This window comes from Apostichopus japonicus, chromosome 18 (genome assembly GCF_037975245.1).
Source record: "Apostichopus japonicus isolate 1M-3 chromosome 18, ASM3797524v1, whole genome shotgun sequence".
NCBI lineage: Eukaryota > Metazoa > Echinodermata > Holothuroidea > Aspidochirotida > Stichopodidae > Apostichopus > Apostichopus japonicus.
In genome coordinates, this window is record NC_092578.1 from 15,412,783 (window position 1) to 15,426,856 (window position 14,074).

The 14,074-nt window shown below is 38.7% G+C and overlaps 1 protein-coding gene across 1 annotated transcript in view; it reads right to left on the minus strand.

The window, feature by feature from the left end:
• LOC139958820 (uncharacterized) overlaps positions 1 to 12,509 on the minus strand; it is a 43,965-nt gene extending 31,456 nt beyond the window's left edge. Inside the window, exon 1 of the mRNA XM_071956182.1 lies at positions 12,052 to 12,509. The gene's annotated coding sequence lies outside the window, so the exon portion shown is untranslated. The remainder of the gene's footprint in view (positions 1 to 12,051) is intronic.
• Between the last annotated feature and the right edge of the window lie 1,565 nt (positions 12,510 to 14,074).

The following is a 14,074-nucleotide window of genomic DNA, read 5'->3' on the forward strand; positions in this document are numbered from 1 at the left end:
TCATGATATTCCTTCTGAATAATTGATCGTATTTTTTTTTAAAGTATATGCTTCTAAATTTCTATATGTTATTTCTCACACTGATATTAAGACAGACTATTTTGGCTTTTGAAGGTAATACGTTTTCATAATTTCCTGGTATATTACTTTAGATCATGAATAATAATTTTGGTTGTTGTGTTGAGGTTGTGTTTTGGGGGAATCTATATGCATGGTTACAGCCATTTGACTGCTCCTTCAGCTTTTTAAGCATGGCACCATCATGGTGCTATACCACGGTGCTAATATGGTACCATGGTTAACGCCGGTGCCTTCCAATCATAATGTCCCCGGTTCGAGTCACTCCAAATGTATGTCGTCGGTTACAGAGTTGTTGACAATTGACATTTCATAATCATGGACGTTAAATATGAATGCAAGACACTAACTTCGGTTTGCGGCTTTGATAAGCCAATGAGGCTTCTTCGCGAGTTCCTGCTTGCAGGAGGATCTTAATACATATATCAAGTTCATACCATCGTGCCATAAGGTGCTTATATGGTATAACCATGGTGCTACCATGATCCCATGATGGTGTCATCATGGTGCTATACCACAGTATACCATCAACTTGTCAAGAGATGTAAATTCAACTCAAAACGCATGTTTATGTCTTAGGCAATATATACAATTAAAGGAAAATAGTCATCCCCCACACGTCGTGCCCCACCCCACCCCTCACCACCCCCCACCCCTCACCACCCCCCCCCCCAACATCCACTCCACTCACTCTTTCCTCACGCCAAAATACGCTAAGACTTCTGAATATGCCCGTAAAGATAGAGCAAACTTTGTACATGAAGTAACAAACGCAAAGTTCTCTTTCTATCTGTTTATTTACCACCTGGATCCCCAACAGGACATCCTCCCATGGTTAGTCCCCTACCGTAACCCATCAGAGTGAACCCCCTCCCGCTTCCCTTCCGCACTGATAACAGACCTGCAATTTCACATTTGAAAACAGAAACAGAAACCGGAATGGAGAAATTGGTACCGCTGCATCACCAATAGGCCGTATCAAAAACAATGTTATTTCAATGAAAGCTTTCGTTACATTATAAAATAGAATTTGTTTCATATTTATTTAGGACTAGACATAGGTTGAGTGACGCAACGTATATGCACCACTTGGCAACAGTCTCAAATACAAAAGGGTGACGAAGCTGCGATCGACATGGAATGATAAGTTATCACAATAGCTCTTTGGTATATACTTTCCTAAAGATGCCAAGTGCATTGTGTGGACTTTTGTTGTTCTTCCTGTTTGATTTCCGATGACTAATTTCGACTATAAGATTGTACGTGTGTATATATATAGTATGCCTCAAGAATGAATCTGATGATAACACATATTCATTGCCCGTAGTCGTTGTCAATTTTCCACCGTATTGCACCAAGTTAGTGTTCGCTGTATCTCTGCTTTACTTCCGAGACACGGCTTGTAGGATTCACAAATAACTTCGAGTTGGATGGCGTCATGATTGGTCTCTAGAATAAGGCTAATACGTCACCAGACATTAATATAGTGTTGTTCGGTATAGGTGGCTAGGCTGATGGTGTAATGTTGACCTCCATTTACTGGTTTCGAACTTCTGGACATAACACACCATTGCCCATATAGCCCAGTTGTTTAGGACTGCTGCATATAAAGTGGGAGGCCCCGGTTCGAACTTCCCCGTTTAAACAAAAAGCACAAAACACACACGCGCACATACACGCACAAACTCACATAATAAGCAATAAAAACTTTGTATATATATATATAGTATATATATATATATATATATATATAGTATATAGTAGATTACAGTGGGTTTCCCATATCAATGGGTTTCATTCTTGCCCAACTCACCGCACTGACACGTAGGTGTGCGTGAGAAACTATACAGTATTCAAAGCCCGTTGACTTTGAAATTCATCCAACCATACAAAGGAGTGCGAAAACGACTTGTGGATTTCTATGTGGTTCTTTCAAAAGAAAGGACAAAATATTTGAAATTGTAGTGACTTGGAAAATCATGCATATGAATACATATACATTATTATGACCGAGACCTTGTGTTACGAATCAGTTCAGTGTTAACGGATTTTCTATTAAACTGCAGTGAAATATTATATCAACAAGTGTTGGCGGTTAATATCCAATTGTCAACAGACATAGGTTCATAGGTCATTAATAATTGGCACGAATGCATACACCTGGCAAGAACGGGTTGAAACTGGCATGTATAAGTCAATGTTCACGAACATCATACATAACCTATACATTACTAACAGTTGAGATATTAGTTACCCCTCGCTACCCATGTCCCCCGTCCCCTTCCTCGCCTCCAGCTCCACTGGCCTTCCCCTCCTGTCCCCTTCCTTCCCCCTTCGTCCCACTCCCCATTCTCAATCCCTTCTCCGCCCCCCCTTCTCCCCCTTCTCTTACTCCTCCCTTTGCCGTTTCGTCTAATTCATAAAAACAATGCTATAGGGATAGCTTGTATGCGACACCAGCTTCAATTGTGGGTATTAAACTTCTGTCTATTGCTAATATCAGTGAGTTCTCGTTATAACATTAAGCCTTATGATTATAACACAGATAACCGACTTACCATACTTACTATACATACTATATACATACATACTTACTTATCATACATACTATAGGCCTACATACATATTACATTCCCATATAGAGTATGTGACCTATAGTTACCGTGTATAAGTATACACTCTTTCTTTTCTTTTATCTCGGGACAGGGTAGTTTTATTGCTAACCATAAAATGAACCTAACAATATGACAATATAATTGGATTGTGTTGGTATGTCAGTCTGCTTGCGTGAATATCTTATAAGTAAACATTCGTATAGACATCTCATTGTAAAGGAGATTCTGGATTACACTGAGTTTGCGATGTGCGAAACTGAATGTACCTTATTGAAACAAGTGACTATGTTAATGCAACGTAAATATGAACAAAAAACTATTGAGGTACTCAATAACACAATCACGTTAGAGATGATTCTGGGAAAGCTTCATAAAATTGAAAAGCGGCATTGTCTGTATTAATAGAAATATAAAGACCAACATCTTAAGAACGTTGCAGGAACCCACGTGCCAAAATGTGCATATCTGTTTGCAGCGGGATATTGATTGGCTGCGCATACTAATTGGAATAATCCCACGCCTTACGGTACAACTGCACCGTTGCTGAATACATTCACTAGTAACTTCGTACCATGTACATATCTGTGTGCAAATGTACAGCTTCCATGCACACTATATATACCGAATGCAAATAGAATAACTCCGTACCATGCACACATGTATGAACAGATTCCTCGTATGTGTTCAATGCAGCCACTGGAAACTCCGTACCATGTTAATATCTGATCACGTGCCAAGTAATAATAATAATACAAATTCGACTCGTGAAATACCATTAACTGCTACTTTCCATAAAAAATTTAACATATATGTTAGTTCCTAATATTTCAAACAAGATTTTCTTCTTCCTCTGCTTCTTCATTCCTTTCTTCGGGTTTTTGGGGGAATTGTTACCTGTTACTGCTTTTACTACTGATCGCAGAAAAGTATGTCCTTGTTATTCGTTTCCTTAATTACAGTCCAAAATCTCTGTCACAAAGGAAGTTCACATGCAATAGTATTGTTTATATAGTACGTAGTTGACGTTTGTTGACATTTCATCATACGTACAGCAAACACTAGTCGGTTAACACTAGTACATCTACTTCCTTAACCATAATGTGTAAAATAATACTCATACAAAATGAGAAGGTGGGGTGATTGGGGGGGGGGGGGGTGATCAAATGGCCTTTTGTAGACTAGGTAGATCAGAGTGCATATGTTGAGCGGAGATAGGTTAGAAAGTAGTGATGATGAAATTAAATGCCAGCAATAACAAGCATGTCGTAGCTAGTGTATGAAAGGGTACTCTCTGATGGTGGTGCTGGTGGGGAGTGTGGGGGGGGGGGGGTTATATGGGGAAGTGTCAAATTTCCCGAGTATATATTTTTGCAGGTTGGGTAATTCCTTGGATGGGGAGGGGGACGTACGGGGGCATACATATACTGATGCCTTTAATCTCAGTGTGGTGTAACGGTATAACAAAAGCGATACACACACATATCACAGACACACATATCACAGATATACACGCAGATTTACATCTATATACATATCGACCCCACGACCGACAAGTCATATGTTGCGGTTTGGGGTAAAACCACTGAATGGCATTTTAATAACTCTTGGTGTTTCTGCGGTTTAAACTATTACTTTCCTTATTAGGATATACCCTCGTAACTTGCAGCATGGAGGTAAAACAGATTATTATCACGGGAGAGTTGTTGACTGGCGGTACAGGATTTAATTATTTATAGTTCTTTTCTTCTTCTTTGACCGGTTGTGCCGAATCAACGCGAACAGAGGAGTAGACACAACGTCTAACTGAGGACTATTTACTGTTTTCGAAAATCATACTGTTTGGTAAAAGTTTACCTTGACTTGTCAGAACGTCGAAACTCCTAACATTGTTTCAATTTTAGAGAAACATTATCGCATGCAACCGATTATGACCAAAAAATGTGGAAATTTCTGTATAGTTTATATACACACTAGTGGCGGAAAATATCGCTTATATGGAACACATTGTTTACGCTAGAGATTACGAAAACACTGTCCACAAAATGGTAGACAGCTGAAATTCCGCCTACCGCGCATAGTTAAATTACATGGGTAACGTTATATTTTGATAATGCATCAGATATTATACCATATTTAACATTATGTGTCCCTACCATCCTTCCGTTAAAGCCAAAGCGGTGGGGTGGGGGGGGGGGGGGTCACTGGTTTCTTCCTCGCGAAACACGAAGCAAAAGGAGAGATTATATAATAGATAAGCTTATATATATGTAGGATAGGACTACTGGCCTGTTTAGATTAAGATCTCGGTCAGGTGGCATACTCTATATTAGAGTCAGAAAAGTGCCAAAATGCAGTAGGAGAACATATTTTTGGATATGTTATCAATCAGGATCTGGTTGTTTTTATGTGGCTCGCCATGTTGAAGAGCATAAATGAACGTACATGTGGGGCAAAAATTGGGTCAATTAAGGCAAATTTAGACCCCCTTTAGGCCTCCCAGGAGCAGCGTACAAAAATTGTTTACTACTGAGTGAAGAGGTTTGTTTACAAGTGACGAAAACTTCCGGCTCGGATAGCAAAACATTGTCACGAGCATGGTACGGAAAATTGATGGTGCCATGAAAGGCCAACCTGTCAGCTATCCAGTGATGGGTAGCGTTTAGCTAGTGAGTACTTCTATATCTAGACTTATGGAGACCACGTTACTTTTGTGATTTAGTGTGTAAGTCAATGGGGCTTCTAATAAGCGTATGCTACCTGTCAGTTACTGAGATGTATTTATTGCCAGATGCCTAAAACTCACCTCAAGGTATAAACATTATATTGTGCTACTGGTGTCTAGTTTCTTTATGAAGCAAATGTAATGCTTCACACAAGACAAGGAAAAACGACGTACAAAAGATTGTGTAAAACTAGCTTACACTTAGTTGATCGACAAAGCAGCAGCACGCATAAAAAAAATGTCAGTAATTTGAAAGCAGTAGACTACGTAGTGGCATATTCTTTACCATCATATCCGTTAGAATATTATTACTTTGGTCCATTAATGTTATACAGCAGATATGAGAACGTCATTAACCGGTTAACTGTTAAAAACCGGCAACCCGTGACGATTTAAGAATGAGTACACCTTTCATAACATACACGGTATGTAAACAGAGTGTGGCCAACTCTCTATGTAAGAAATCAGTTCACTATACTGTTACCCTCAGATATGCTAGAAGTACAGATAATAGTCCCTCATGATCACTGCATTTCACGAAACATTTTAACTATTAGTCTAACGATGTAATTATCCACACTGAGATAAGTTGTGGTCCATTTTAATACTCCTGAATATCTTTGAAAGAACGTAGAAAAATCAGAACCGACAAGAAAGTACTTTTGAAACCTTCTAGCAATTTTTAAATGCTAATAATTTGAGCCTAATACTAATGAAATTTTAACTGTTGAGGTTTCTTACCAGCTAGCCCTTAACTCACGGTTGGAACAGTTTGAATGTGGGAAAAATCATAGTTATGTATGAGGCTTTTCTCATCCCAAATTGTACAATTAGGCCTATAGTATAGCTAGTTATTATCCTCAACATATCACATGCATAAAGACGAAACAAAAATGGATAACGAATAACTGGAATAAATCAATTCATAAAAAGCCAACTGTTTGTCTGTTAGTTGGAAGTAAACAATAAAATAAATAAATAAAAACTAGTCATTCATTCTCCAACTTCAGCAAGCATTTAATTAGCACCAGGGGGGTAGGAGCCGGGGGGCACTGGGGGAACGTGCCCCCCCCCACTTTTTTTCCAAAATAGCAAATGTGCCCTACTGGCAAATAAAATGTGCCCCTTTGATGAAGAACTGTCTTTTGGATATCTTCAGCCTTTGTAGATTCTAATATTTTATTTTATTTTAATTATTTATTTTTATTCTGTACATGCTATTTCTAAAATTGCATCCCATAGCTTTGTGTAGCATGGTTAACAATAAACAATCTCAGTGAATAGTATTGATAGCATACTAACACATCATATACCGTATATTTAAGTGATATGGCTGGTGTGTATCGGTTTATAGCATAACAAGTGGTGGTTGTGGAATGAGAAAGTGCCCCTCTGATGTTGTGCCCCCCCCCCCACCCACCCCCCACTTTTTGGGGGCTTCCTACCCCCTGATTAGCACCCTGGCAAAGTATTTTGCCTCACTTTAAACTCTTTTTGTCTCATTTAGTATTCCTTAATATCTGGGACGGTATAAGTTGGAGATGCAAAACCACCATGATATTGATCTTCAAAAAAGTCTAGCAACGTTTAGCATGTTTTTAAAAACAAAATGGGGCCAATCACTGATGATCTTAAACTAACATACATAGTTTGGAAATTTTATCCGTGAACTCAAAATGAACTTCGCTCGGTACAAAGCCGGCTGATTACATGCGCCTGTATATACGACTGATGACAGGGCTGTCTCAAGACTTGCAATATAGAAGCTATCATGTATAGGTCGGGTTGACTGTGTGGCTGGCAATGGAACTGACAATAGAACTGGATTAACTCTGTACTGTAGTACTAATCCATGACTGACTATGCAGGACTGAGCCTTTATCTGTGGGATTGACTACATATATGTATAGTGATATGTACGAATGACATATATAGTGCTGATTGTATAGAAGACCGATTGTCTTGTTTATCATATGGTAAGACTATTGGACTGGATAGACGACATGGCTATACCACTAACTTCTAATAACTGCCGGCCATCTGCCAGGCCGAGGCACAAGGGGCCTCGCCAGTCGCCACCCCCTTCCATCCGTGCAGACTACAGTATACCCCCCCCCCCTCCGCCCCCATCTGTGTTAACATCATGTGCACCGTACAAAAATAAATTTACAAATCACAAGACATGAGTACACTGTGCCCCTCCTTAAATTGTCGATGCCCCCCATCTCGGCTACGGTCCTGATAACTATAACTGTATGCCAAACAGCCCAAGACTTATGCACTGACTTCTTGTATATCTATCGATTAACTATGTAGCCTAACATGCATATTATTATAGCTGATTAAACGATTTATAACAAGAGGCTAGGTCAACTTCTGGGAAACAAAAAAAAGAAAGAAAACCAATCAAGGAACCCCTCGTTTCCTTACTCTTCTATATCCACATCACATGCATGCTTCATTATCCTTCATATAACAAAGGACAACGAAAGTTTCATTTGTATATGGGTTGGTGAATTACAAGAGTAAGAAACTTATAATAATCATACATGTCATCTTTATTCACACTAAACTCTTGTTTTAGTCCTTCTTTATTTCTTTATTTCTATCTTTCTCTCTTTATTAACTTTAATAAAACCACATCCTGTTTCTTTTTTCTTTCTTTCATATTTCGTAGATATGCCTTCAGTAATGATAAATCTTCTGATAGAAAGCAATCGATCAAGTAATAACAACATAATATAATTTCTTTTGAAATATATAATCTACGAGTGCAGGGTAATTAATTTTACAGAAATATCTCGGGAAGTAGAAAGCATGTTGCCTAAATAGCGGAAGTAATAGTTTAGTTTAAATAATAATCAGAGGGAATCTCCCCCCATTTCCTTGAGCTCCGTTAACATAGTACTTTATATATAAGTAAGACATATACAGTATATGCCTATATATATCATAGTGGATACTCTTCTGCACTTACGATGGTTTAGTAAGGGAGGTGGGTGGGGTGGGGGGTTAGAGCCACATGAAGGGAAGAGAAATAGGGACCATAAGAAGGGAACAACCATCATTTATAGAGGACTAAATTTAAATTTATGTTTAATTTAGAAACAAAACTAGTGGCAAATTGCTAGTGTATTTTTGGTTAGAATTATTGAATTGGGGACGCACTGGGGGGGGGGGGGGTTGGAAAGGTGGTAAATGACATTATGACCCCCATCGCATCTCACCATCTGACTACCCCACTGTGCATTAATACGAAGATTTAGCTAAAGATTTGAGACGAGAAACTTGAATTGTATATAAAGTGAGCGTTGGGAATTTCATTGCAAATAATACTATACGCAGGACATGTGGCTGGGGCATGGGATGGGTCTTCGAGGGGAAACTCTTCCAAAATATATGTCAAAATATCGGAAAGATGCATATTTATAAGAAATAACAAAAATTCGTCAGAACCAGAGGACGGCGATGAATCTTCAAAACTCTGTAGCCTACTTATCCATAGGGCATGGATTCAACTCGTGTCCCCAATTTTAACTTTGATACTTTTTAGCATCTGAGAGCATTTTTAATGGAATTTACTGAAACGATTTCAGTGACCTCAATTGACGTCCACTTTTGCTTAACATGTCACAAATAACAATTCCTTAACCAACAAACTTCTACTTACTACTCTTGGAAGGGGGGAGGGGGGGGGTGGGGTGAGCAAATTGAAGCTGAATATTTTGACAGAATTTTCCGCTAAAACAAGTTCCGATGCTGTGAAGGGCTTGCGGCTGTTTTAATATTGAATGTGAACTTGTTTCTTGCCCAGTAGCTTCCCTTCCAGAAAGCATAGTGATTCGTGTCATCTCTCAAATCACGATCATTTCTTATTTAAGCTAAAACATCGTACATTTAGTTCTGCAATTAAGAACCTTTCAGCTTTTTTTTTTTTTTTTCTTCTCCAGAAAATCTTTGGGCACCGAACTCGTATGTGTATATGGATCGACGATGTATATAAATAAAAGATAAAAGAAAAAAGAGAGGCCAAAGTCGATAGAGTCAGGAATATAAAAGAGGAACATCTGACCCTCTGGCCCCTCCTTATAGGATAATTCTCAAGGAGAATAACTTTAATCTTCCTACCCCGGGCGTCACCAATCAACAAAGCTAAGTGGATCAGGGAGTTGAAAATCCCTCAACTATTTCCCGGCTTTCTGACTGCTTGCTTTTGGCTATATAGGCCTATACTATTCAATAATGTACGGATATATATACGATAGCCTTGTCGAACGGAAACTGGAATGCAAGTATGCTTCTATACTTTAACACAGTGTACAGCCCTGTTGTACGGAAGGTATATGGTAAAGAAATTAAATAACAAGGCCATAAAAAATGACCAGTGGACTTGTATAGGCTATCATATGCCGTACAGTTACATACTGTAGTGTAGTCTATGTAGGGCCTGCACGGTTCAAATTTCGATACGTACTATATATGTTATGTATACCAAGTTAGTAGTTACAATGTACAACAATTTGGAACCAGATCTGGCGAGATGCGGTTGAGCTCGCAAGGCTACAGCCCTGGAACGGTGACGGAGGGGAGGGGGGGGGGAGGATGTCTCTTGGGGCGCTCGGGGAAATATGCATGGGATCAAGAAAATGTATTCTCACTTTGATTACATCGCTAAAGGCAGAATGGACCCGGTGACATAATTGTCCCCGGGCCCGACTTGGCTTTCGACGTCACTGTGTGAAACTACTGCAAAAAGACTTGGTAAAGTCTGCAGTAGTGCACTAACCAAATGGGCTTAGTACGGCGGGTTACCGTTACGCACCACCAGTTCCATCGCCTCTCATACCACACTGAGTCCCTCACCATACACCATATCGCCATAGAGAAATACGAAAATTGACACTCGTCGATCAAATTACTTAACTTTGGTGGGCTTTAGTATACTGATACGAAACGAGTGACTGTGTAAACTTCCCATTTTGCCCACTGGATTGAAAGAGAATACCCAGTAGACTGGTACAGGTATTTACTAAAGCATATCAAACATTATCATGAAATGGATAGGCCTGTATATACATTACAACCATACCAGCTTAGCTTACTGTGTAAATATGTATATGGGCAATCATTTACAGACAGGAAAACGATAAGGCGGAACTGAATGTACAATTGCCACTCATAAAGGCATGGATGCTTTATTGTAATTGTAATCGTTATATTTCATGGTACAATATATATATGTATGTATATATATATATATATATATATATATATATATATATATATATATATATATATATATATATATATATATATATATATATATATATATATATATATATATGTATATATATATATATATAAATATAAATAAATATATATATATATATAAATATATATATATATGAATATATATATATATATATAATATATATGTGTGTGTATATATATAATATATATGTGTGTGTATATATAGGCCGGTTTGTATATATAATTGCTAAATGTTTACAAACGTTCTTTTCCTGTCGGTTCTATATCCTTCACATCATTCCCACACATTGAGGAGTGTAAACATATGTCTCATCGTGGGAAACTTGACCTGTAGAGTTCAATTATTTATTTATTTATCTAATCTGAACATGAGTGGCCATTATCAGACATTCTAGCATGTTAATAGTATAGTAGGCTGTACTGCATGGTAACTACCGCTCAGAAATAAGTCTAGTCATGTGTGGAAGCGAACTCAAGCGTTTCATGTTTTTAACCAGATTTAACAACAATAAATATAATGACTTAAACATTATGTTGGAAGAAAGTGACAAGGCTTCGCACTTGGAGCCTTCATTCATGCGTTTCAATCTTTTCTCTTCTATTTAGCCAAATATTATAGTCTCCGTCAAACCATGTAAGCAGCATATACACTGTTCCCACGCTATATGATATGTCGTTAGTCATGAGTGTAATGTAACTTTTTTCCCTAACACTCCTCCTGTCCCTACGTCTACCCTCGCCAACCCACCTACACCCTCTCCTTCCTACTCCATCTTTACCCTCGCCTCCTACCCCCCCCCCCCATGAAAGAAAGCTAGCTAACTGTATGACCATTTTCCGTCACCTCCCTCCCTCACTACGTCCACCCCTCCAGTGAAAGGAAGCTATAGTTAATTATACTCTAGCACCACTAGAAATACTGGCTATGTTCCGTCAGGATTTATCGATTTGTTATTCTATTACATGTTATGCACAAAAAAAATTTCCCCAAAGAAATGCAATATAGGTTTACAGCGGTAGAAAAATTAGAATTCAGTCAGGTCGGTAAATGAATTGTTTGGTAATTAACAGGTGCAAACACTTAACAATATTTGAGTAGGATCTGTCCCAATATGTACACATGAGGACATTTGTAAGCACCTGCCATCTGCATATGGTTATCTGTATAGACAACTTGAACTTCTTTCATGTACGCAAAAACTTCCCGTTAACCTCAGTGCAAGAGCTTACAAATCATAAACATGTTTATTTGTCAGTTGACAATCAGACCTTTAGAAAAAAAGGGGGAAAAACCGTAACTGCCTTATCAAATAACGAAAGAAAGAAACAAGAATCCACTTTAACAAAAAGATTGGTAATTCTTACCTCAACAGTTGTAAAGTATCCACCGTTGCTGCACATTGAAAAGTAGATAAACTTCCTTATTCCACAATCCGCACGCTTTCGTATAATAATAACACAAGGGTTTTTTCTATGCGACTCAAACGCTTAGTCGTCCAGCTGTGTATATATACCGACCCAATGAAGGTGCCTAGATATGTGGTGGCACTGCACGTTAACGTCGATGCAATTGAGTTAAGTGTATTCTTATTCCTTTTTTTTTTTTTTTTTTTTTTGGTCTTTGGTTGAAAATGAATAACTGAGCAAACTAGACCCTTGTAATAGCAAGCGAAGCTCTCACTGGGTATGTCACACTCGAATGCCTTCAAAGAAGCACGCTCATATGAAATTATGACGGTCTTGCTAACTTCCGGGTTGAGTAAATAAAGAAACAAAGCGGCATTTATCGTCGCGATATGCTTCAGACACACACAGCTAAAGCCTGCTTGCAGTTGACCTTGCATAGATACCGAGCTTGCTAAATGGATAAATCTTGATCATCGAAAACAGACTACGCCCTCTATTTTTGTCGAAAGGCTCTGGAAGTTGCATGTGTTTATGGTCAAACTGGGTTTGTACGTGGTGAGACACAGAGAATACGGGTAGGGGTGGGGAGTAGAAGGGATCGAAGGATGGGAATGGAAGGAGGGATTGTGTGTTTGGATTAAAGTCGTTTAATTACGTGTATTTTGAGGGGAATTGCGCATTGTCATAAATGTAGAAATGGAGTGAGTGAGACACCTCTAAAACCTATATATAGTATTCAATTGTATTTTTGCATGTTTGGTTATGCGCATTGTACCCTGGGATTTTGCGCTATATAAGCACCGGTGTAATAATAATGTAATAATATATTAGGTTATCAATATATACCTCCAGACTTTGTTTACTGTGACTTCAAGATCTGCGGACTAGACCATCTGGGCAATTGCAGGTCTAACGCCTCTAACTCAGAGAAAGAGCAGTGAGAATTGAGAAGGGAAACGCCTCTTGGAGGGAGAAAGAAATTCAACGTCACATCAGGACAACCTCCTGCACATACATGACTTGTGTAGGTCAAGGACATACAAAGGAGATGTAAGGTGTTGCTGTCAGAAAAAATTCTGAATGTCGAAAAAAGGTTCGCATAAACTTGACAACTGCCACCTGTACTTTATATTGTTCAGAGATTCTCTGTGAGACAAAAATGACTGTATATTTTGTTGGATGCATTTCACATCCAGTAGGACAATATGTGTTGTTTTGGGGCTTGTTTTTTTTTTAAATCGTAAATCATAATCAACTTGAACTTACAGTTTGAACTTTCCTAATGTGTTGTTAAATATTTTAGAATAAATCGTATTTTACAGCTTCCCTTAACCAAAATAAAAATAGGTGACAGAACAGTCTAATTACTAACTGCGGCCAAAGCTTCCAGCACTTATCGTGGGTAACACTACGATATGCATGGAAAAGCTAAATACACATGATATGCGATCGGGAAAAGTTCGAATCTGTTCACATATTGACCAACGGATGTATGTAGGCGATACAAGCGGAAAATCAACATTTGATATGAGATAATGGAACCCATTCATTCTGGTTTGTATATCATACGTACAGACCTATAACGCCATATGGTTGTAACTCTCTGTATGTATGTATGTATGTATATGTGATCTTCCCGCAAGCAGGAACTCGCGAAAGAAGCCATGGAGGCTTATAGACTCGCAAGCTGACCGAAGCCAATCTCTCGGCACACATCCATTTAACGTCCATGTCGGGAAGTTGTTATTGAACAACACCCTTGCCAGACGACACACATTGCTGTCGGCGGGAATCGAACCGGGGATCTCATGACTGGGAGACGCCGGCGTTAACCACTAGGCTATACAATCCGCCATGGTTCCGCTATCCACAATCCACAATCCACAATCCGCTATACAATCCGCCTCTGATGGTTGGTAAAGTCGCTGAGTTATTTGACAAGAGATCAATGTATTGGGGGATACGGGGATATATTTACCCT